Raw genomic sequence first — 22,342 nt, 5'->3', positions numbered from 1 at the left:
CTTGGCATGGTGGCTCATGCCTATAATCCCAGTGACTCAGTAAGTTGAGGTGGGAGGATCCCTTCCCTTGAGGCCAGGAATTTGAGACCATCCTGAGCAACATGAGACCTCATCTCTAAAAACATAAAAAATAAATTAGCCAGGCGTTGTAGTAAACCTGTAGTCCTAGCTACTTGGGAGGCTGAGCGGGGAGAATTACTTGAGTCCAGGAGTGCAAGGATGCAGTGAGCTATGATGACGCCACTGCATCCCAGCCTGGGAGACAGAGTGAGGCCCTGTCTCAAGAAAAAAAAAAAAGCATGGTGGGAGCAGGATCCTTGTTTGCCCAGCCCCTGTATTGTCTACCATACTTTGCATACAATAGGTGCTCAGTGGATGTTGTTCAATAGTTTACTCTTGAATAAATGAGCAAATTAAGGACATCTGTAAATGGTTCTCTTGTATGCCAGTACTTTCCACATTAGTAGCTGTGACTACTGAGCTACAAGACATTGAGTAACACATCGGCAGCAAAAAAAGAACTTGATGGTCATTTAAGGATACTACCTTTGCTGTGAACAAAAAAGACTGAAATGGTGAAACATAAGAATAAAATTTTGATGGAGTAAATATTTGCAATCCCCACTCCACCCTCCATCACCGGCTGTTACAACTCACATGATTTATTGTTTGCAGGGTAGCTCTTACGGTGGTGTAATTTGTTTATTTTGTTTCACCATTCTTTTGAAGTTTAAAAGCAGACAAGAAAGCACTGCAGGGTGAGTGTGGCTGTCTTAGCAGGAGCTGTGCTCCCTCACTGCAGGCACTCTGGGGTGTTGCTTAGTGAAGGTCATTCCCTTTCCCTGTGCTAAACACGGAATGAAATACCGTATTCCTTACTTTCAAGATTAATCTAGTGGTCGGCATTCACAGGAGAATAGCGGGGCTATTCGTCAACTAGCTTTAAATATTTTATGGCAAATACTCAACCATACCCTGAAAGCGGTCCTTTTGCCATCAATTTCTCAACATCAATATGCTCTTTTGCTGTAGTGAGAAATATTTCGCTCTGTAGTTTAAGCCTTATTTCAAATACAAAGACACCTAGTCCTGAGAAAGACAACGCATTGGCTCTTCTGAGGCAGGCATCACTAGGGGCAGGAGCTGAGAAACCCGCTGTTTCCTTAGGAGGTGCACAGACGGCCCAGGATGGCTTAGTGAGCAGGCAGCTCAGACGCCGCAGGTAGCGGCCCTGCCTCTGAACAAAGAGGAGTCCACACCTGGAGTGCAGACAAAGGGAGGCCGCCTCTGCTACCCAATTCCCAGTTCACATCGCCTGCTGCTGGGGACCCCTAGTGGCGGCACACGACGCAGGCACAGGTATTCCTGCATCGTCTTTCTCACGGAGCTGCAGCGGGGCTCAGGGGTATTGCCTGGAGTATCCTATTTGGCCACTTAGCTTGGGCGGATCAGATCGGCACATGCAGACACTTAAGGCATGCCATCATCTACAGTCTCTTTGACTGGAAAGACAGAGAGGGAGAAGGGCAGTGTGGGGGGGGAAGGGCAGAGAGAGAGAGAGAGAGAAGAAAGAGAGAGAGAGTTTTTCTTTCTGTTTGAAGAGAAAAACAGGATAGCATTCAGAAACTAATTGAATATGTTTTCTTCTGCATGTTGCACTCTCTGGCTTTGTTCCCTGACATTTTAGATTACAAAAATCTTTTCTGTCCTCAATGTCCTAAGAGAAATCTAGGATAAACTGAAGCGAAGCCAGCTGTAAGCCTGCTCTGGGCAAAAGCACGGAGTGAGTTTGTTTTTCTTGTCTTCTGCGGGGGTGGGGGGTTCCTAGGCCTTATACTCTTTTTCTATGAAAATTTGCTTTCATAACGGTATATATTTATTCTCGGCTACCTGTCCGTTTATTCAAGCATTCATTAATTCACTCAGTCATGTTGACTAAGCACTCATTATGTGCCAGGGAGTATAGGAGGCTGGGGAATAAAGATATGAGGGAAACTGGCTGGGCGCGGCGGCTCATGCCTGTAATCCCAGCACTTTGGGAGGCTGAGGTGGGCAGATCATTTGAGGTCAGGAGTTCGAGACCAGCCTGGCCAACATGATGAAACCCCATCTCTACTAAAAATATAAAAATTAGCCAGGCATGATGGTGTGCGCCTGTAATCTCAGCTACTGGGGAGGCTGAGACAAGAGAATCGCTTGAACCCGGGAGGCGGAGGTTGCAATGAGCTGAGATTGTGCCACTGCACTCCAGCCTGGTGACAGAGCAAGACTCTATCTCAAAAAAAAAAAAAAAGACATGAGGGAAACCTATACCCTTGCTGTGAGGGATCCTACAAAACAACCTCGACTCCTTCCTGTGACATTTACATTTCAGCTGGGACAAAGTTTTAAAATAGCTATAGAAATTATTTCTGTTTGGGAATTATAGGTATTGTCCATGCTGGTGACGACTTTCTTTTCAGCAGTTTTGTTGTTGTTGCTTTTAACAAAACGTCCAAAATCAAGCCTCAAAGCCTATTTCTAGACAGTTCCTTTTTTCTCATCCACAGTTTTAGCTTGTCAGCCCAGGGAACAGAGCAGATACTGTACTCTGAATGTCCTCTGCCTTCACTCCCCAAGAAAATCTGAATCAATATTTTCATTTCTTTCCCTGTAGCAGCTATACGTTCAATAACAAAACAGAAATCCTCTTAAAAAAAAAAAAAGGGAGAGTAAATGGGCATTGAAGGAAAGCTAACAGACACAATATCTGAGCCAATCTTCTGATACAGAAAACGTATTTTGGTCTTTTACAAATATTCCAGATTGTCTGTAAAACAGAGCATGTAAAAATGATTCCAGCAAAGTTTAATATGTACGTATGGAGTCAAAAAGACCTGGGCTTCAATCCTAGCTCGTCATTTATTAGCTGTGTGACCCTGAGCAAATTATTTAATCTTTCATTCTTGATCTCTGAAATGGGTTAATAACCCCTATTTACAGACTTGGTGATGATCGAATGAAGTGATAGATGGAATCCAGTGTCTAAAGCATAGAAGTCCAGTTAGGAATTCTAGGTGGCCTTTGTTCCTTAGAGCAAAGTATAGCGTGCTCACATCTGCTTCTCTGGAGTAATCTGTGAGAATTATGGTCTGATGCAAAAGTAATTTTCATCTCTCCCTATCACCTCCATGTTACATCACCTCTATGCGAGTATATTAAGACATATGAGCCAGGCCTGGGCTTTGAAGATAAATCTGAGTTCAAATCCTAATTTAGCTACAGACAGTTTGGTGACTTTGGACAAATAATCTTTCACATTCTCAGTCTCCTCATCAGGTAAAATGGAGACAATAATATACTTCATATTTATGTAAATGAATGTATGCCCAACAGTAATGTTATTAGCATTCAATTATATTCTGCACAGCAGGTAGTTTTTAACTGTGTTGATTCCTGGGGAGAGAGTGGATGTTGACAATATATCAGGATCTTTTTTTATTTTGTATTTTTATTTTTTGAGAGGGAGTCTTGCTCTTGTTGCCCAGGCTGGAGTACAATGGTGCAATCTCAGCTCCTGCCTCCCAGGTTCAAGTGATTCTCCTGCCTCAGCCTCCCAAGTAGCTGGGATTACAGGTGGGATTACACCACCACACCTGGCTAATTTTTGTATTTTTAGTAGAGACAGGGTTTCTCCATGTTGGCCAGGCTGGTCTGGAACTCCTGACCTCAGGTGATCCGCCCACCTCGGCCTCCCAAAGTGCGGAGATTACAGGTGTGAGCCACCGTGCCTGGCCATACATCAGAATCTTTAGGAAGTGGCATGTATAATATAAAAGAGCATACTCAAGTTCTCTCTTTCTCTCTCAAGTTCTCTCTGTCACACACACACACATACACATACACACACACATACCCCACTAGATGATAATGTCTTACATCTGGACATATCCCTATCCCGTCCCATTGGGTGAGAAACCTGGTGGAATTTCAAAGTAGATTTCAATAAAAGTATAGACAGATTACTTAAGCTCTCTGCCAAATTTGGCCCCTATAAGATGAAGGAGTAGAAACCAATATTTCGTGACCACTGCTACTGCTGCAACTATTATGACCACTCTCACGATGTTTTCTGCCATTAGTGACATAGAAAAGCCACTCTCCTTAAATAATCATTTACTATGTGCCGGGATCATGCTGAGTACTTTGTAAACATTATCATATACCCATAACAATTGTGAAGTGAGAATTGTTATCCTCATTTTCCATTTGGGGAAACTGAGGCTAGAAAACTTATATAATATCTTAATTAAAATGCTGAACAACTCTAGTTATAGATATTATCATCCCTGTTCTTTTTGGTTAAGAAAACAAAAAATTAGAGAGGGTAAGTAATTTATCAAGGTTACAGGCATTAATTTGAACACACCTTTGGCTGATTCATTCCAATATACAATGAAAAAAAAAAACCTTACCCTTTTGTTTTTACTTGAAATTTCAGCCTACTGTTATGGTAAGTATTTTCCTGTTTGAGACTTTAGTCAGGTGAGAAGTCTTTAAAATCCATGTTCTTTGCTTGAATACTCATGTTTTTGTTTTTATTTTTCCTTCCTTCTCTCTCCTTCCCTCCCTTCTTTCCTTCCTTCCTTCTCTCTCCCTCCTTCCCTCCCTCCCTCCCTCCCTCTCTCCCTCTCTCCCTTCCTCCCTTCCCTTCCCTTCCCTTCCCTCTCTGTCACGCAGGCTGGAATACAGTGACGCGATCACAGCTCACTGCTGCAGCCTCAACCTCCTGGGCTTAATCAATCCTCCCACCTCAGCCTCCCAAGCAGCTGGGACTACAGGCACGTGGCTGTTTTTTAAAATTTTTAGTGGAGACAGGGTTTTGCAATGTTGTCCAGGCTTGTCTCAGACTCCTGGGCCCAAGTAATCTACCCACCTTGGCCTCCCAAAGTGCTGGTACAGGCATGAGCGGCCGGGCATGGCCTACTTACGTTTTTCAATTTGAACCTAGGATGATACTGTCATTTTTCTTTGCCTAAAACATAAACTTTGGGGTAGGCCAGGTTCCAGGGAGCTCATAGGACTTGTACTCCTGACCCCAAGGGCCCTGGCAGGGACAGGCATAGTATAGGGAGACGAAGAAGTCATTTGCCCGAATGCAGGGAAGGGATCAAAATTATTCCCTAATCAAAAACCCCATCCTGTTCAACTTCCGGTTGCTCAGAGTTCCATAGTGAGAACTTTACTTCTTAAACTTACTGAAACAATACAGTGAGCATCTGCTATAATTTAATCACCTCTGGGGAACTGAAGGAATTAAATAAAATAACGACTTTCACATGGGTGAGTTTCCCTATCCCCAAAAGCTGAATTTAATTCCAAGGGGACCAACACATAGGACAGGGCTGCATAACCTTTAATATAACTACATATTGGTCTTGCTAAAACACAGATTCACATCCAGCAGTTCTAGGGCAGGCCCCTGAATTTCTAACAAGCTTGGAGGTGATGTGAATAATTTTGAGTAATAAAGGTCCTAGGGCGATGGTTTGCAACTTGGGGTATACATGAGAATCACTCAGAAGGCTTTTAGAAATCCCAGTGCCCAGATCACACTCCAGAATAAACAAATCAGAATCTGAGGGTGGCAGAAGGTAGAAAACAAACATCAGCCTTTGTTTTTTATAATTCCCAGGTGATTTTGATATGCTGCTAAGGTTTGATAAGAAAGACGGGATTCAGAGAACAGATTATATTGTTGAAGAGTTTGGCTGGAAATGGTAAACGCTAATGTTGCTCCATGATTTTGCCAGGATTGTCTCTGGTCATGAAGGAAAGAGAGGGAATCAGATTCTTATCAAGATCATGTAACCACAGACATCATGATATGAGAAAATAGAATAAAATCTAACATTAGCATGAAATTTTCTCAGTCAATGTGGGGCAATTCTTCTTCAAATTTTGGTCCATATTATGATCTTTAAAATATACTTCTCAATGAATAAGCGTAAACAATAGGCACTTACTTTAGGATCACTCCCACAAGAACAGCCAGCTGTCAGTGAGGCAGATGTTTTCCAGCAAATCCACTCTATCATTTCTCAATCATAAAGAAGATTAGAAATGGGATTTTCAGCTCAGATGGGGTTGAAAGGTGATGTTTATGCCTAAGAAATACTTCAGACCACAGCTAGAAAAATTGGTTTGGAGAAAAAATATCTCACAACTTCTTATGTGTTCTGAATATAAGAAAATAAAACCCTCAGCTTGGACAGAAAGAGGTGGTATCACAAACGAATGCACTTGCCATCCATTCTCAACGGTGGCAGAAACAGGGAGGCAAAAGTATTTTAGCTGACTCTTTATACCCGAAGATTTTCGTCCTTATCCACATAAACTCCCATTCCTCAGGGCTGACATTGAAAGGGTGAAAAATTAAGTAAACCACAATGTTTACAGTGGTTAACTCAGGTGTGATGCTTAATTTTATGCATCAACTTGATTGGGCTGTGGGGTGCCCAGGTATGTGGTCAAACATTATTTCTGGGTGTTTCTGTGAGTTTTTGGATGAAGTTAACATTTAAATCAGCACACTGAGTAACGCAGATTGTCCCCCAGTATGTAGATGGGCCCCATCACATCAGTTGAAGGCCTGGAGAAAACAAAAGGCTGACGCTCCCGTGGCAGTAAGAGAAAACTTTCCTCATGGCCTTTGGAATGAATCGTCAGCTGTTTTCCTGCCTTCAGATTCAAACTGAAACATTGGCTCTTCCTGGGGTTCCAGCCTGCTATCTTGACAGGAACTATACCATCAGCTCTCCTGGGTCTCTTACATGCCAAGTCATCCTGCATATCTGGGACTCACTCCATAATCAGCCAACTGCATACACTAAATCTCTCCTATCTGTATATCTCATATAGCCATATATTTTCTCATATAAATATATATATCTATGAGATATATAGATGTATGAGATATGATATACCATATATAATATTCCTAAATATATATATCATATATATCCACTATATATCTTATATGTAGATTGTGTATATATATATATCTCCTATATCTGTTTCTTCTATGAATATCTCTTCTATCCATCTATCTGTCTATCATCTATCTGTATCTCCTGTACAGTTAGTAGTCCTTTGGTATCCATGGGAGACTGGATCCAGAACCCCTCCTCAGATATCAAAATCTGCACATGCCCAAGTGTCTTATATAAAATAGTGTAGTATTTGCAGATAACCTATGCATAGCCTCCTGTATACTTTGAATCATCTCTAGATTACTTACAATACCTATACTATGTAAATGCTATGAAACTCGTTGTTATGCTCCATTGCTTTTTATTTGTATTATTTTTAATTGTTGTATTGTAATTTTTATCATTTTTTCTAATATTTTTGGTTGGTTGAATGCACGGGTATGGAACCTATAAATATGGAGAGCTGACTACATATGTATCTCCTATTAATCTATATCTAATCTACATATATCATATACCCTATACATATATCTTCTATATATCTCTCTCTTATTGGTTCTCTTTCTCTAGAGAATGCCACCAATTCAGCACTTAAAACATTCTGGGCCAGATGTGGTGGCTCATGCCTGTAATCCTAGTACTTTGGGAGGCCGAGACCAGCAGAGCACTTGAGGCCAGAAATTTGAGACCAGCATGCCCAACATGGTGAAACCCTGTCTCTACTAAAAATACAAAAGTTAGCCAGGTGTGGTGGTGCACACTTGTAAACCCAGCTACTTGGGAGGCTGAGGCATGAGAATTGTTGAACCTGAGAGACGAAAGTTGCAGTGAGCCGAGATCATGCCACTTCACTCCAGCCTGGGTGACAGAGCAAGACCCTGTCTCAAAAAAAAAAAAAAAAAAGGCCAAGCACGGTGATTCACACCTGTAATCCCAGCACTTTGGGAGGCCAAGGCAGGCAGATCACCTGAGATCAGGAGTTCAAGACCAGCCTGACCAACATGGAGAAACCCTGTCCCTACTAAAAATACAAAATTAACCGGGTGTGGTGGCACATGCCTGTTACCTCAGGAGGCTGAGGCAGGAGAATTGCTTCATCCCGGGAGGCAGAAGTTACGATGAGCCAAGTTTGCCCCATTGCACTCCAGCCTGGGCAACAAAAGCAAAACTCCATCTCAAAAAAAAAAAAAAAAAAAAAAAAGTCTGCCATATTTACCAGTTGCCTTCCTACCTGTCTCTCTCATACAATGGGAAGATTCTGGAGGGCAGTGATGATGCTTTGCTGTTTTCATATATCCCTTCTCTAACCCAAGAATCTTTCCTGTAATAGAATTTCAGAAATGTAGAATCCAGCTGAGTGTTTATCTTTGTTCTGGATTCTCAAGCCATTTAAAGGCAGCAGGCTGTCCTGATTTTCCACACGAAAGGGCAGAAATGGGATTAACACAATAGGATGCTGTCTCTATTCTCTTCTATCCTGTTCAAGGAATTTAATTTCCTATAAGCCTACCTCCAATTCTCCTTGGGACAGTTATATTCAAGAACCTTAATGCTTCAGACCCTCTTTTGACATTAAATCTTTGCTAAATGCTAACGATCTTGAGGGACATTGGGTTTACTCAACTTGTATTTTTAGGCATGAGTGTATGTAATTGTGTAGACAAAGTATTTGAACGTTGAGCTGATATTTTAAAGTTTTGATCCAAATGTGTGATATTGGATAAAAATACCCTAGGAGGTTTAATGTGGGTAATACAGACTAAACTCGTCAAGTAGTTAAATAGGATTATCTGACAGGACTTATGAAAACGTCTGAAGAATATTACAACTTTCTACCTTTTCATTTTGATCTGGGTCCCCATATCCCTATTCTGCTACACTCTGTGTGTCATGTCACAATGAGGAGCTTTTGTGTTTTAATGCTGCTTATGATCTTATTTCATTATTGGTAGGTGGAACACTATCAGATTAATACAACTCTTTTAAGGCATTGAATAGAAAGATTCCACCACTGCTAACCTTCTTCTGCATTCCTATTTTTCAAACTCTATCATTACCTTCTCTTCTGTAGAGCATCCTGTCACCATCTTATAATAGAAGTTCAGCTCATTTGCATATGCATTTGCAGGTTTTCCTTAAGAGGAAGACGGCACAATGATTAATGAGTGTGAGTTCTCATTTTGCAAAGGGAATATTGTCTTTTCAAAAAATATTCCGTCTTTCAGAGCACTGAAAGACATAGTCATAATTTAAGTAAGAAAAAGTCATTTACAGCATTTATGCTATTTAAGATGTTTTGCTTATAAAGTAATTCATGCTTACTGTAGACATGTTAGAGGCGAAAAAAAGAGATAAGTAAGACAAAAAAGAAATCATCCATATTCCCTCCACCATGAAAAAATACTTTGGTACTTTTCCCCGCCTTGGGAATTAGCAGTTTAGCAGCCTGATTTTTGCAGTTTACATTACATATCAATATGAACATTCATGTGGAAAATGTTTGTTAGGACCTATATAAAAAATGTCTATTTTGGAATGTTAAGATTATTAGTGTCTACTTTATTTAGTTTTTCTAGATTGTGTAATTTTTTAAATGAGTACATTTTACTTTTCTAGTTGGAGGCAATAATAAAGCTACTTTCCTTTTGGAATGAACTTGTACAATTATTTTCCATGTCATTATAGATTTCTAATGTGACTTTTAATGGCAATATAAAATTCCTTTCCATTAATCTACAATAATTCATGTTGTTATTCCTCCATTGATTCAAATTTAGGTTGTTTCACAGTTTTTGGCTTTTTTTTTAATTACTCTTGGACCAACATCCTTACACATAAATCTATATGTGCCTTTCTGTTTATTTTCTTAGGCTTGATTGCTGTAAATTAAACACATCAGTGGCAGGGGCACCAGCTGCACAACGCTAGGAGCCACCAAACACAGTGTATTCTACATAAATGTTGCTGCCAGGAGCCCCAGTTCAAACTACAATGTGAGTAATGCCTGCTGGAGTAGAATAATAGCTGAAGCCTTGGTCAAAGGCTATGAAAATGTTTAAAGCACTAGATAAAAATTGCCTAGCTGCCTTCTGGAAAAAAGTGTCTGAATTTATATTCATTCCAGAACTCACCACATATATCATGATCAAGAACTAGAATATATTTTAAAACACAAATTCCCTAGGAAAAAATGGCCTCCCATTGCTGTATTCATTTGTATCTAACTGATTACTAGGGAGATTAACTTTTTGCTTATGTCTACTAGTCATTTGTATTTCTTCTTTTGCAAACTGCCTATTCATATCTTTTGGCAAAATAATAGTAAATACTGAGTAACAGTAATTGGCACCAAGAGTTGTTCATGTCTGATCTTACTTACTCTTTTCAATTACATTGCAAGCAGTCATGCTTATTATCTCCGTATTAGAAATTAGAACTCTTAAGAGGTAGATGGATGATACGAGTCTTGTCCAACATCACACAGAATGTGACAGGGCCTGGATTTGAACCCAGCTCTAACTCCAGAGCCTGAGCTCTTAATCTTTGGACTCTAGTGCCCCTTAATTAGTGTGTTAGTGCTCTTCTTATTATTTTGTAATAACTCTTTATATAGTAATCATAATAATCTTTAATTGGTCAAATTTGTGGCAAAGGTATTTTTATTGGCTCATTATTTGCCTTACTTTGATTTATACAGATTTAAGTCATTTTTATATCAATTTAGATGACCTTTTTTTTTTTTTTTTTTGAGATGGAGTCTTGCTCTGTCGCCCAGGCTGGAATGCAGTGGCATGATCTTGGCTCACTGCAACCTCTGCCTCCTGGGTTCAAGCAATTCTCCTGCCTCAACCTCCTGAGTAGCTGGGACTACAGCCATGTGCTACAACGCCTGGCTAATTTTTTTGCATTTTTAGTAGAGATAGGGTTTCACCATGTTTGTTAGGATGGTGTTGATCTTTCCTGACCTCGTGATCTACCCGCCTCAGCCTCCCAAAGTGTTGGGATTACAGGCGTGAGCCACCATGCCCGGCCTAGATGTCACTATTGGTACTTTATCACATTTTTAAAATATTTTAAATTTGATTCACAATATTATTAAAATGTTTGATGTGAAATATTTTCCTTTCTAATAAAAAAAACTATTGGAGAACAGACTGACTTCAGAATATTAATAACGAAACATATGTAAGCATAATATGTGAATATTTGGAAACAAAATAATCTGCATCATTGATGAAAGGACATCTTATTTCTCATTGATATTTCCACTGTTTGCAGGGAAATATAATCATTTGAAAATACAAGACAAATAACAAAAGACCAATAGAATGCTTAGCAATGTAAGTTATCTTAATGCTTTCAAAATAAGACAGTGATTAGATTATTTGTAATACTTAAGTTGATTTGCTTGCAATAATAAATAAATCCTCACATGCACTAACTTAGTTTTGCAAAGTATAACAAAAAAAATGAACCTAACGAATGCTATATAGCCCCTCCACAAATGTCCAGTTCTTACCTGTGTTTTGCACTGATATAAAATAGAATAGTTATTAAGTATTTTGTAATTTGAGAAATAAAAAACCTGGTAATTATTGATGGTTTCTCTACTTAGAAAAAGGAGAATATTTATTTACATATATCAGAGTAATTCTATTTGGCAAAGGACATATATCAAAATAATAATCATTCGTGTTACTAACATCTGCCTTGTTCTTGCTTAGGAAGGAGACTTAGGACAAGTGTCACAGTCTTTCCTTCTCACTCCATGAAGAATTTGTGTTGAGTCTAGGTTCCTAGGTTTTCTAGCATCTGAGAGTGGTCAAAAAATTCTCAAAGTGCAAAACTTCAGCCCGAGTTTCTGTGCAGAGCATTCAGGAGTCTTTTCTCAACAAGGTTGACCGAGGAAGGCCGACACTGCATGGGAAGGCAGGCAGAACTGATCTAGCAAAGAGTGAAGGGAGCACTCTTCCTCATGACTTGGAGTGGGATGGGGTGGTTCTTAAGGATGGCATCCCATGCCCACTCTCATGCAGTGCTGTGTGAGGGGATGGAGACTTCTGAAGGGTTCTCCCAAGATGGCAGCATGGCCTAACACAAATAAGCCTTATGCCCAAGCTTGGCAAAAAGAAAATCGAGGGGCTGCTTTCAAAGGGTCCATGAGGACTGTAAGTGTTTCTGCATGATATTGGAGGATCACCTCCTGTTTTCTGACACCAAGAGTGATGCTGGGTCCCCTATAATCCTAAGGAGGCAGGAGACCTCAAAACCATGACTGAGGAGGTGCAAATGCTGGTTAGCTCTGGTAGGTGGGGTCCTGCCTGGACTATAATGCCCCTTAACTGGTGTGTTAGTGTTCTTTTTATTAGTTTGTAATAACTCTTTACATAGTAATTAACCTTTGATTGGTCAAATTTGTGGCAAGTGCATTTTTATTGGCTGATTATCTGCCTTAATTTGATATAGCATAGGGATTTAAGTCATTTTTCATATCAATGTAGGTGGCGAATTCCACTCCAAGTTGTGAAATTAATTAATTAATGCCAAACAGTCACTCAACAAACAATAACTGAGCCCCTACTATGATCCAGGCATATGTATAGACCCTGAGAATATAACAATAAACAAAGTCCCTGCCTTCAAGAGGCACAATGAACTGTTTTTTTAAAAAGATAACTTCAAATGCTGAAAAATAAGTGTTCAGATGAACATAAAACAGCATGCTCAGGCAACGTCTCTTGGAGGATGTGACATTTCAGCAGAGACCTGATCTTGCAGGTCTGGAGGAGGGAACAGCAGATCTAAAGGGCTGAGTCAGACACGAGCTGGGTGTGTTAGAGGAACAGGAAAGGCGGCCAGTGGAGCTGGTGTCAAAGGAATTAAATGGCATGCAGAGGAAGACCAGGTCAGAGGCTGAGTAGATGTCAGATCCTAGCAGCCACGTGGGTCATAGTGGAGATTTTCTGTTTATTTCTAGACACAATGGGAAGCCACAGAAGCTTTTAGGAAGGGGATGACATGTTCTGATTCATACTGAAAAGATCACTTTGGCAGCTGTGGAAAAGGATAGTCAGAAGAGCAGGGTGCATGGTGGCTATGTGATTATTCCAGTGGTTTCAAAGAAAAGCTGATTGTGTGGACAGAGGATAGTAGCAGCAGAGATGGCAAGACACCATCAGACTCAGGGTAGAATCTGACAACACTTGCTGATGATGGAATGTGAGGCATGAGATAAACAATCATCAAGGTGACTCCTAGGTTTTTAGCTGAGCAGTTAAATGGTTGATGGTGCCACTTGCTGTGATGGTGAAGGCTTGGGGAGGGAAACTTTGTGTAGGGATGGAACCAAGGGTTATGTTTGGGACATGTGAAGTTTGAGGCACCTATGAAATGTCTAAGGAGATGTCAAGTAGCAGGGTTTCGAGAGAGGTCTGTGTTGGAAAAAAAGATTTTGGTTATAAAGTGAATGAATGAAAGAACAGATAGATAGGCGGGAGCATAATGATAAGGGTAGGTGTTTAGAAGGAAAGAGGGTTGGGGTATAGACAGTAAAGTGGATGGATGGATGGATGACTGCACAGATGGATGAATGGACAGATAGACAGATAAATAGGTAGATATTGGTAGGTGGACAGATAGATAAACAGATGGAAGAAGGAAAAGAGCTAGAAAAAAAATGAGGGGACAGAGGAAAAGTCAGTTTAAAAAAAAAAAAAAAAGGGCCAGGCATGGTGGCTCACACCTGTAATCCCAGCACTTTGGGAGGCCAAGGCAGGTGGATGACTTGAGGTCAGGAGTTTGAGACCGGGCTGGCCAACATGGTGAAACCCCATCTCTACTAAAAATACAAAAATTAGCCCAGCATGGGCATGTGCACCTGTAATCCAAGCTACTCAGGAGATTGAGGCAGGAGAATTGCTTGAACCCGGGAGGCGGAGGTTGCAGTGAGCAGAGATAGCACCACTGCACTCCAGCCTGGATGACAGAGCGAGACTCTGTCTCAAAAAAAAAAAAAAAAAAAAAAAAAAAGAGAACAAAACAAAACAAAAAAAGAAAGAAAAAAAGAAAAAGAAACGATCTCCTATATAGGTATAAATCACTTTAAGCGATCTGAAGACTAGAAAGGAATAAGTTTCCCAGTGAATAAATTTTTTAGTGTCTCTGTGCTAGAAGACAATGTTCACTAAACTAAAAATATTTTATCTTATGGAGAAAATTATTTTATATTTGTCTCTTCCTTCTATATTTTCTCCCCTCTCTTTCCTGCCTTCTTTTGCATTAAATGATTTTTTTTATTCCCATTTTCTCTGTATTTATTTGGAAGTTATAAACACTGTTTCTATTCATTTAGAAGTTAACCTAAGCATTTTAACATATAAGCTAACCAAGCCTAATGTTTATCCGTATTCTTACCATTCTGACCAGTGATCAAAGAGCACGAAGTTGCTTTCCCTTTCCTTCCTGGCTTCCTATTTATATGCTCTTCCTTCAAGTATTTCAGCTCAATCTCATTTTTTAAACACGAGAAGTTAGCCATTATTTGTTGTTTTATACTGTCTATGTTAATTTAGGTTTAAACAGAAGTTTCCCATTTTCTTGGCTCAAAATTCTTTCTTGCATATTAGGTCTTCCTTCTGTATTCTTTTTTCTTCCTAAAAAAATCCTTTTAAAGCTTCTTTGTAAGGGTGTCTTAGTAGTAATCCCTTTCAATTTTTGTCTATAAATGTGTTTACTTTGTCTTTCCTTTGGAATCAAAGTTAGATTTGTATAGGATTCAAGCCGACAGTTAATTTCCTTCAGCAATTTGAAGAGACGTACTGCTAATAAAGACAAACCCATTGTGTTCTGACATGTTTTCTTGCCAATAAGACGTCCACTATTAATGTAGTTATTATTTCGTTTTGACATTTTTTTTTTCTTTTTTTCTCTCTGTTTAGGGGAATCTGAAGCTTTCCTACAGTGTATCTAAATGTGACTTTATTTTTATTTATCCTGCTCAGGACCTATTGGCTTTCTTGACTTCTCTTCTGGATCTCTGTAGTCAGAATAAATAAATAGTCATGGTTTTTTTTTTTTCTATTATGGAAAATAGCCATGATCTCTTTGAATATTGCCTAATCTGTCCTAAAATGTCAGTGAATTAGACATATGTTAGACTTTCTCACTCAATACTTCCTAACCCTTCTTTCATGTTTTTCACTGTTTTTTTGTTGTTGTTGTTGTTGTTTTGTTTTGTTTTTGTTTCCCTATGCTCTGCTTGGGAAACTTATCTTCTACTACTCTCCTTCCTGTTGACTGTCTATCAGTTTATCTGTATTAGTCTGTTCTCCTGCTGCTAATAAAGACATACGCAAGACTGGTAATTTATAAAGGAAAGAGGAAAAATTGACTCACAGTTCCCTATGGCTGGGGAGGCCTCACAATCATGATGGAAGAGCAAGGAATGTCTTACATGGTGGCAGGCAAGAGAGAGAATGAGAGCCAAGCAAAAGGGGAAATGCCTTATAAAATCATCAGATCTCAGCCGGGCGCAGTGGCTCATGCCTATCATCCCAGCACTTTGGGAGGCTGAGGTGGGCAGAAAACCTGAAGTCAGGAGTTTGAGACCAGCCTTGCCAATATAGTGAAATCCCCTCTTTACTGAAAATACAAAAATTAGTCAGGCGTGGTGGCATGTGCCTGTAATCCCAGCTACTGAGGAGGCTGAGGCAGGAGAATCACTTGAACCCACGAGTCAGAGGTTGCAGTGAGCCGAGATCGTGCCACTACACTCCAGCCTGGGCGACAGAGAGAGGCCCTGTCTCAAAAACAAATCATCAGATCTCGTGAGACTTATTCACTGCCATGAGAACAGTATGGGGGAAGCACCCCAAGGATTGAATAATCTCCCACTGGGTCCCTCCCACAACATACGGGAATTATGGGAGCTACAATTCAATATGAGATTTGGGTGGGGACACAGCCAAACCATATCATTGTCTAATCTACTGCTTATCAACTGAAATGAACACAATTTTTATATTTTTCATTTATAGAATTTTGCTTGGTTATTTTGTGTCTCTCTTCTAGCTTCTTGATCCTGTGTCACTCTAAAAATTCTTTTTTTTTTTTTTTCCAAGATGGAGTTTCGCTCTTTTTTGCCCAGGCTGGAGTGCAATGGTGCAATCTCGGCTCACTGCAACCTCCACCTCTCGGGTTCAAGCAATGCTCCTGCCTCAGCCTCCCAAGTAGCTAGGATTACAGGCGTATGCCACCATGCCCAGCTAATTTTGTATCTTTAGCATAGCCAGGGGTTTCACCATGTTGGCCAGGCTGATCTTGAACTCCTGACCTCAGGTGATCCACCCACCTCGGCCTCCCAAAGTGCTGGGATTACAGATGTGAGTCACTGCACCTGGTCTCTCAAAATTCTTTAATCATTGTGCTGGATATTTTCTTTCTACCCCTTCCAAATCCACTCTCTACCATGTTCCATCCTGCTTTATGCCCCCGTGGCTAATCAGCTGAGCAACCTGTCCCTTGTCTGGACAGGTTCCTGTCCCTCTGGGAGGAGAAGCAGACCTTGGCTATCTACTGGTGTAGCCTTCAGACCTCGAAGAGCTTTGCTGTCTCTCCTCAGGGGCTGATGGCTTTTGCTTCTATCCTTTCCCCAGAAGCAGATCTCTGCCTGCATACCAAAATATGGAAAGACGGGATTGCTGGTCCCCCTCCAGAGGCAGAGGGCTTTGCTTCTCAAGGGCTTGCTGCTTCTTCCTGACAGCTTAATTAAGGCTTTTGCTCCCATGAGAGGAGCATCAAGGTGTGGGGGCAGCCACCTCCTCCTGCATCCTGTGCCATCAAAGGGGAGCTCTCTCCAGCCTTTTACCCTGCCCCAGTCTTCCTCAAGAGCACCCTCTCTTCCCCATGGAGACTGTGAAGAGAAGCTCGGGAGTGTGTGTGAACTCTGCTTGTGTCTGGACCTCTCTCAGTTATTCTAAATTAATATGAGATATGAGTGCACACTCAGTCTTTAGAAATTCTTTTTTTTTTTGAGACAGAGCCTCCCTCTGTCGCCCAGGCTAGAGTGCAGTGGCATGCTCAGCTCACTGCAGCCTCCACCTCCCGAGTCCAAGTAATTCTAGTGCCTCAGCCCCCCCAAGTAGATGGGATTACATGGGGTTACAGGCATGAACTACCACACCCAACTAATTTTTTTTTTTTTTTTTTTTTTGGATAGAGACAGGGTTTCACCATGTTGGATAGGCTGGGCACCTGACCTCAAGTGATCTGCCCGCCTCAGCCTCCCAAAGTAAGGAATTCATTATTTTTTTTAAAAAAAATATTTCTTCTTACTCACTCCATGGCACCCCCCTCTTCCTCCTATATTCTGCCAAAGGTGCAACAATTCCATATCCTGACTCTTATTAGAAATGCTTTTTATCCTTTGAGGTTCACTTTCCTGGTTGCCTTGTGACCTCAAGTCTCTGATGAGTTTAAGGAAAGAAAGTTATAATATTGTACACTGTTCATCATTTTCTTATTGTTAGGATGGGGGTGACATTCTCTCATAGCTTTCTACATCCCAAGCAGGGGCAGAAATCCTCATATATTATTAATAACACCACCTTTCACTTCACAATCACTCTGGACTGGAGGATAAATTATATGGCTGCAGAAGGTTAGGCCCCCACTGGAGGCTACCAGCACCTGGCAGATGCATTCAGCACAATGCCAACTACAGGGCTTTTTTTCTCTGGGTTCCTGCTTACTTTTCTGGCCTTTGAAGATTTCCTTGACTTTCCATTAAGCTTAGGTGTGCATTTCTAAAAATGTTTTTATGTTTTCTTAAAAACTATCTCATTCAGCTTTTTAAAATTTATTTATTTATTTATTCATTTGATACAGAGTCTCGCTCTGTCGCCCAGGCTGGAGTACAGTGGCACAATCTCAGCTCACTGCAACCTCCGCCTCCCGGGTTCAAGTGATTCTCCTGCCTCAGCCTCTCGAGTGTCTGGGATTACAGGCGCCTGCCACCACACCCAGCTAATTTTTGTATTTTTAGTAGAGACACGTTTTTGTCATGTTGGCCAGGCTGGTCTCGAACTCCTGACCTCAGGTGATCCACCTGCCTCAGCCTCCCAAAACGCTAGTGTGCCACCACACCCGGCCTTATCCAGCATTTTTAAGTGGCAGAAAAGCTTCTCCAGGTATCTAGTGAGTCATATAGCTGGAAACAAAAGTTGGAAAAAAAATGTTTTATAATATTAAAATGTTAAGGTTTTACTTCTTTCCCAATTAACATTAATGATTCTTGAAATCGTTGGTCAGATGACTGTATGTCAACAAGCAATGGTTAATATGAAATTAATATTTAAAAAATGGAATCTGTTAATGTCAAAGATCGACTTTACTAAGCTTTTCTTAAATTCTCTAAAAATTCAATTTATCTGGAGGGTGTTAACATGAATAATTTAAAATTCATTTCCCAACTACAAGGGAAATCAATTTGATTCCAGTGGTTTTCCTGAATCCGAAGGCTTGGTTATTTTAAATAATTTTTTTGGATGATAAATAGGTGGCAACATGATGATAGATGAGACAGAGATTATTGTTATAGCATATTAAGGAAACTTTAAACACTGATGCTATCATAACCAAGGGTGAGCCTAGGTGTAGAAGTCCCAGTGTTCCTGAAGCAGAATGTTGATCAACTGGATACGACCAATCAACTAACAGAAATCAGCTGCGATGCCCACAGCAACCATGCTGCTGAGAACTCAGTGGGCTGGATGCTGAAGAGGAGGTGGTGCTGTTTTAATGATTTACAATAAGATGCCCCATTAAAAGACTGAATCATTGTAGAATCCCCCCATATATGGAAACCTAGGTACTTCCTGGGTTCCCTCTAGGTGGCAATGTAATCCAAGCATATACATGTGATCCTGCTGACCCTACATCTGACTTGGCCCATCTGGCTGACTAGCGGGCTGTCTCCACCATTCCATGAGTTTTTTTCTCCTGTGTACCATCCACTGCACCCTACACTGCGCACTCTGTTGAGGAGGACAATTATTTCAGATACAGCTGGATTGTTCTTTAAAGATAAACATATGGGAATTGGGGGCATCCCTCCAAATCAGCCCTTAAGTCCATTTGTAAGAACTATATGTGAGGGCATGCTTAAAAGCTTCAGCTACAACAACTTCATTTCTTAAAAAGTGATGGATTCGATAATGTTAGATAGATTTGATAGGCATGTATTATTTTATGGAAAAATGAAAATGCATTCTCTGGAGACACACTGGTAGATTTCTAAATTATGTCATATGCTTGGATTTAGCCCGCAATAACTGCTGTACTCTGAATTGTTCATCTCCGGACAAGTATTTAGTTTGTGGAATTTGATTTAATAGTGCCCCTTAAAGTTTTAGAGTTTGTCTTTCCGGTCCACATGTGAAAGAAAGGTTAAAAGTCTCTGACCTGGCCGGGCGCGGTAGCTCACGCCTGTAATCCCAGCACTTTGGGAGGCCGAGATGGGCGGATCACGAGGTCAGGAGATCGAGACCATCCTGACTAACACGGTGAAACCCCGTCTCTACTAAAAAATGCAAAAAAAAAAAAATTAGCCGGGCGCGGTGGCGGGCGCCTGTAGTCCCAGCCACACGGGAGGCTGAGGCAGGAGAATGGCGTGAACCCGGGAGGCGGAGCTTGCAGTGAGTGGAGATTGCGCCACCGCACTCCAGCCTGGGCGACAGAGGGAGACTCCGTCTCCAAAAAAAAAAAGTCTCTGACCTTAAACTCTGTACAAAGAAGGCCCTCGGGGAAAAAAAGCTCGGGGCTGAATTGAGGAGGATTCGGGGTAGATTCCTCTCCGTCTAGGATCCCCACCATATTAGTTTACTTGAGTTGTGACGCTCCTTCTTCTAACAAGCTCAGCTTTAAGACTCTGAACTGGCTAATGCTGTAGTTTATTCCATTACGTATGTATTATGTTGGTTTGTATCCCCACAGAATCACTAAGCCCAATTTACAGGTTGTTCTTCTTTACAGACCTGTGAAATCCCCTGGATGCTCCGAAGAGCTTTGGGGTTTCCGCGAGCGTAGCAGAAAGAATGCAGTAGGAAGCGTATTAGTTGATGTCTGCACCGTTCCTTCATGTGAAAGAGCAGCGCATATGTAAGCAATGTTAGGGCTCTGCAGGCAAGAGTCAGAACTAGGGGGAAACCGGCAGTTCATTATGTCCAGCGCCTTCCATCTCTATTGACACAACTCAGAAACAGTCGTTTTGAAATGAATCAGCTGAGTCATAGAGCAATGTAACTGATATGGTTTGGCTGTGTCCCCACACTAATCTCATCTTGAATTCCCACATGTTGTGGGAGGGATCCCGTGGGAGGTAATTGAATCATAGGGGCAGGTCTTTCCCATGATATTCCCGTGATAGTGAGTAAGTCTCACGAGATCTGATCGTACTATAAGGGGAAGTTTTCCTGCAGAAGCTCTTTTTACCTGCCCCCGTCCACATAAGATGTGACTTGCTCCTCCTAGCCTTCCGCCATGATTGTGAGGCTCCCCCCAGCCATATGGAACTGTAAGTCCAATTAAACCTCTTTCTTTTGTAAATTGCCCAATCTCGAGTATGTCTTTATCAGCAGTGTGAAAACAGACTAATATAGTAAGTCATTTTTGCCTGAGATTAGATATTACAGAAAGTCACACAGAAGTGTTCCATGGAGTTTAGAAATAAAAATTCTAGAAGACATACATTTGTCATGTAATGGTTGGTTTTTCTTCAAAATATTCAGTGAATGTACAAAACCCATTTTAAACTAAGGACATGTACAAATGACTTAAATTCGTCCCAAGATGAACAACTGGAGAAAATATGAATGATGGGGGAAAATCTAACATGTGTAGTATTCAAAATTAATTAAAGAAAGGGCAGATCTTTGGCATCAAATGGAACAAATGTTTTACTAGAGGTATAGATAAAAGGAACACTGACGTGAAGGAAAGCATATTAAAATCTTGTGTTTGAAGATTCACTGTTCCCTAGAGTTGCTCTGGTAATTAAGATTAGCAAGAAATTTGTCAGATATTAAAACAAAAGAAGAGTTTCATCAGTATCACCAGCAATCTGTTGTGAAACATAAAGTAGCCAAGGAAGCACTTTAGGACCAGGTTTAAGAGCTCAGAGAATCCCCCTCCACCCCATAGGATTCCTGGCAGTTTACCTCCAGAGAATGGGCTTCTGGTAGAAGTCTGGGAGCAATGGATTAGTCAAGAAGGCCAAACACAAGGATCAAAAGGACACCACAGCTGGGCATGGTGCTCACACCTGTAACTCCAGTGCTTTAGGAGGCAGAGGCAGGAGGATCGCTTGAGTCCAGGAGTTCAAGGCTGCAATGAGCTATGATGGTGCCACTGCACCCCAGCCTGAGCAACAGAGCAGCAACCTGTATGTGTGTGTATGTATATGTGTGTGTGTGTATGTGTGTATATATATATATAAAAAATACATCTTGTCCCTGCTAGGTAGCCATGGAATAAGGGTATGAAGATCTATAGGCACACCAGCTCTGACTGAGCAAACAGTAGTCAGAAAGGAGGAAGAAGCTTTTCTGGATCAAATGTATCAAGCAGGCCCTGAGAAGAAAAGACAGAGCAGCACATGATGGCAGCCACACAGAGGACACGAAAAGGCAGAAGCCGAAGAAGACTAGGTAGAAAAAGCCAATGGTCCTGTTTTGGTCTTTTCAGTTACTCTTTAGTACACCCTTAGCTACTTAATCTCCCTTTCCCCTTGTTTAAGTGAAAGATAATAGAACAATAACAAAACAGTTATTGTATATAGACATTTATATAAAAACAAAATAGGACAGAAATCACTAATGGTAAGTTTTTAAAAATGACAATGAAAATGGTGTGTTTAGAGAGGTATGAAAATGGAATTTTGTTAAACTCTAAAAGACAGAGCACACTGTACATGAATGTCTTAGAAGAAGCAACTCAATAGGATGACATATTTTAAGGAATTGAATAATAGAATGTTCTTCCCAGAATCTTCTACAGTGGTAATATCAGCATAGTGCATTTATTCCTAGTACAACCATATATTTTGAGTTACATGCCTTTCAAAAACAGTACTGAATATACAATGCATAGACTACCTAGAATAAGTATGAAAGAAAGAAAACGGAAATGAATAAAATGGGGAAAATTCCACATTTTATTCTATGTAAGATAAATTTCTTATATGTCCTTTAGAATTGCCTATGAAAATCAAGCCACAATTTGAGTTCATTTTCCTCATGATGTCCTAATAATCACCAGGACTTTTATTTTCATCAAATAGAGTTTATTATACATTTATTTCTGAATCACATTGGGCT

General features: G+C 40.6%; 1 protein-coding gene across 2 annotated transcripts in view; it reads left to right on the top strand.

Moving 5' to 3' along the window:
* CPVL (carboxypeptidase vitellogenic like) overlaps positions 1 to 22,342 on the top strand; it is a 205,553-nt gene that overhangs the window by 4,382 nt on the left and 178,829 nt on the right. Inside the window, exon 2 of one of the 2 annotated variants that reach the window (XM_009203175.4) lies at positions 9,842 to 9,964. The gene's annotated coding sequence lies outside the window, so the exon portion shown is untranslated. Of the gene's footprint in view, positions 1 to 9,734; positions 9,965 to 22,342 lie in introns of those variants that run through there. The other variant, XM_021935228.2, reaches the window with a different exon arrangement.

The sequence above is a fragment of the Papio anubis genome, chromosome 4 (assembly GCF_008728515.1).
Source record: "Papio anubis isolate 15944 chromosome 4, Panubis1.0, whole genome shotgun sequence".
NCBI lineage: Eukaryota > Metazoa > Chordata > Mammalia > Primates > Cercopithecidae > Papio > Papio anubis.
Note: the sequence above shows the minus strand (reverse complement) of the source record. Positions and strands in the feature narration are given on the sequence as shown.